At 43.8% G+C, this 3807-nt stretch overlaps 1 long non-coding RNA gene across 1 annotated transcript in view; it reads right to left on the bottom strand.

The window, feature by feature from the left end:
* Positions 1-67: 67 nt before the first annotated feature.
* LOC115948074 overlaps positions 68-3807 on the bottom strand; it is a 5713-nt gene continuing 1973 nt past the window's right edge. Inside the window, exon 3 of the long non-coding RNA XR_004081929.1 lies at positions 68-318. This is a non-coding gene — a long non-coding RNA (uncharacterized LOC115948074). The remainder of the gene's footprint in view (positions 319-3807) is intronic.

The following is a 3807-nucleotide window of genomic DNA, read 5'->3' as shown; positions in this document are numbered from 1 at the left end:
TACCCTTAATGTAAGATCCTAATTATGCAAGGGGAAATAAAACACATTAATGCCATTTATAGGGTGCTGAACTGGGAAAGGTTGAGAGCTGTGCTCAGGGTGGAAACATAAACTACAAAAATGATAAACATGAGCAGGAATTAATAGAAGCTCAGTTGGGAAGACTTTGAGTCCTTCTCTGGGAAGATTGAATTTCTTTAACCCATCTTTTGAAGTGAAGAAATCTTTAAATAAATGTGCCAGGAGACAGGAAAGCAGAAGTGAAGCTGCCATCAAACACCACCATGTGAAGAAGGCTCTGGAAAGGCTGATACAGTTCTGTAAAGGAAATAACAGGGATGTCAGGGATGTAGTGAAGGCTGCAGGAATTCGGAGAGTCCTCCCTCCTTAAATCTCCTGGTTTCTCCAGGAAAATTTGGGTACTGAGCAGCCTGAGAAGAGCAGCACATTCCCTCTTGCCAGAGCTGTCCGGAGGAGATGGTGTTTGTGACACACGTGTAACTCTTTATATTTAAAGAGTTTTGCCAGGCGAGGCCAAGGTTTGGCCCTTCCCGGCGCTGCCAGGAGGTGGCTCCCTGCATTTGCAGTCCCTATTTACGCCTTTGTTTATGGAATTACTCCAGACGCCTTTTCCCTGGAAAACGTTTCCCCTGCCTTTGCCCTGAGGAAGTTTACGTCAGAAGAACAAGGAAGCCCTGGGCTCAGGAAATAATCTGCTAACAGGCAAGGCAAGGATCAGTTCACTTCTGTCCAAATGTTTTCTGGCTGGGATCCAAAGGGATTTTTCGTGTGCAGGACCTAATCTTGTAAGATGACTTCTATCAGGCTCAAGGAGTTACATCTGTGTTGGTAGGGTGCGCTTACCAAATTTGATTATAGCCCAGTAAAAGTCATTCTCAATTATAAAAAAATCATTTTAGTCACATGTTTTAAAGGATGCAGGTGGTTCATGGACAGGTACCCTGGTGAATTGATTAAATGCTGCTTCATTGTCCCCCTTTCAGTGTGAGAGTGGATCAGAGTCCTGTGTCCAGGCCATGGATCCTTTTTGGAGGCAGGGGTGCTTCCCAAAGGCTGATGTGTACTTCTGTTGGAATCCAGCTTGGAACCAGCCAGGTTCCTTCTCTGCTGCCTAAAACATTGTGAAGAATTACAGTGTGTTAAAGAAGAGTAGCTATTCAGTATCCTCAATAATGCTGGTAAAGTTCCAGGTTTTACATTGGTTACTATGTAGCCTCTATTCAAACATTAATTTAAATTAACTTGGGCTGTCTGGAGGTGTTAATTGCATGTACACAGCCCCTCCACTCTTGACTTGTCTTCACCCTCGCTCTGAGATACCAGACACCCTTGAGAACAATACATGGGCACAAAAAACTCTGCAAAATAAGGTGTAACACTCCCAGTACATCATGAATCATGCACAATTTCCCCCTGTTTTAAAAGAAAATGGTTTCATCTTTGCTGCAGGAAAACTTGCCACACAACTGTTGTTTCTGAATCAGAGGGATCTGCTAGTTCCTAAAGAAGTATTTTTTGTGCAGACTGTAATTCCATGTAACAGGTTTCTCTGATGGTCACATTCTCCTCTTTGCAAAGCTTGTTTGTTTTTTTAGACCAAACATTTCCTCCAGTTAATTCACTTCTAGGATGACAAAACAAGAGGCAGAAGGATTGTAACTGTGCCTGGAAGAGGCAACACTCCCCTTAGTACCCAAAATAACACCCTGACACCATCACATCAATCCCCCCATGTTCTTACCATGAATTTTTTATTTGGCATTATTTGATTTATAATAGTCAAAGACTGCAATTTTTTTTTCCTCTCTTATTTCTTAACTTTTTCCTTGACTTCTCTTGGTTAATGCTGCATGCACTGCAAAATTTAGGGTCAATCTGCAGAAACTCTTGGGGTTTTTGCAAGGTCACATGTACATTTCTACCAATGTTAGTGATCTCTTATTATTTGAACCCACAGACTTTGTAGACTTTTGCTGGTCACTATCTGAAAAGTAATGAGGAATCTATTTTTCTGAAATTCATTGTGTATTGACTGTTAATTGAGGGATTTTGCTTGTATTTAACCCAACTATTTGGAGAAAACCTATTTCTCTTCAAAGCAATGCCCTCCTGATTTTAAGGCAATAATATAATAATATTTTATATATATATAATTTATATATATAAAATATTCTATATAATAGGATAGAATAATATATAATGTATATATCTATATATAATGTATATATATAATGTATATATATAATTTATATATATTATGTATATAATGTATTGATAGAGGTCCATTTTAAATCCAGGTGGGATGGCTGGAGCTCCTCTGGCCCAGCTCTCAGTTACAGAAAAAGTCAAGGAAAAGCAAAGGTGACATCAAAACTCAGCAAGTAGTGCCCAGAACCTCACCAAGGTCCTTTCTGTGTGGTAATGACTGGCAGGAGGGCAAAATGCAACCTAAAATCCCAGAGGTCTCCAGTGGACCTTGGATACTCCATGCCCTGTGTGTCAGGGCTGCTCTGTACCTGGGCTGCTCTTTGCACCCTCTGGCAGCAGGAAGAGTTTTCCTTTCAGAACTGCAGATTCCCAGTTTTGGTCTCAGAGTTTGGGTTAGCCAGGGGTATTTTGGCCTCCTGCATTCCAGACTGGTGCCATTTTGGGAAGAAAAAAGGGAGGAAGAGGAAACATTGCTGGTGGTCCCTGATGCTTTGGTCTGTTCTTGTGAGCACACACACTCAGATCTGGGAATTTGGTCTTAGAATTCCAGACTGCTTTGGGTTGGAAGGGACCTGAAAGCTCATCCAGTTCCATCCCCCTGCCATGGACAGGGATACCTCCCACTATCCCAGGTTGCTCCAAGCCCCTCCTGGCCTTGGACACTGCCAGAGATGGGGCAGCCACAATTTCTGTGGATATGAGGAGGTAAATCTCTTATCCCATCCGCAGTGTGAGGCCCTTCTCTGGTGTGCAGTTCCACACGCAGGCAGCAGCTCCAGAGCAAGAGTCTTTTGTCTTGGCAGAGGTCTGTGGGATATTTCCTCCCCTCCCCCTTGGAGAAGAACATCCCTTTCTCAGTGCCTACAATGGGTCTTTGCTTCCCAGGATCTCTGTCTGTGTGCACGTGTGTGACACATGACAGCACCTTTGTGTCCTGGGGCACAGCCTCACCCACAGGGAGTCACTTGGTGGCTGCATTAAATCCCCTGGGATCACTCACACACGGAGATATTTGCAGATTTTGGGGCACTGCCTGTGTAAACACACACAGACAGCAGAGCAGAGGAATTGCACACAGCTGGAAATCAGCAGCTGCTGCCAGGGGAAGGATTGGTGTCCTCCATGTGAGGGAAACGTTCACCCAAGCAGATGGAGTGGGGGGAATTAACACTCCTGCTTTTGGACACTTCCTGGGTGACTATTAATAGTTGCCTGGTTTGGATTAGTGCACAGCATATGTTGGGTAGCAGGGACTTGTGTTATCTGCTAGATCGTGTCCTGGGCTCAGTTGTTTTTTGAAGTCACAAACCAGTAATTTTTGTTAATGACTCCCCACCTTCTGCCTCCTCTTCCCGTTAGAATAACCCCAAACCATGACGTGGTTGGAGACACTGCTAGTAATGGCATGTTTGATGGGAATGGATGGTACAATCTTCCAACCATCTCCTGAATCATCATTAGGGACAATTTTTAGCCTTTTTGAAGGAAAAGATGGGATGACATGGGGCAGGAATGACTGAATGACTGGGAGCCCAGTTTTGTCTGGCCAAGGGACCTGGCCATGCCCTGCAGATCCAT

This window comes from Geospiza fortis, unplaced genomic scaffold (genome assembly GCF_000277835.1).
Source record: "Geospiza fortis unplaced genomic scaffold, GeoFor_1.0 scaffold396, whole genome shotgun sequence".
NCBI lineage: Eukaryota > Metazoa > Chordata > Aves > Passeriformes > Thraupidae > Geospiza > Geospiza fortis.
Note: the sequence above shows the minus strand (reverse complement) of the source record. Positions and strands in the feature narration are given on the sequence as shown.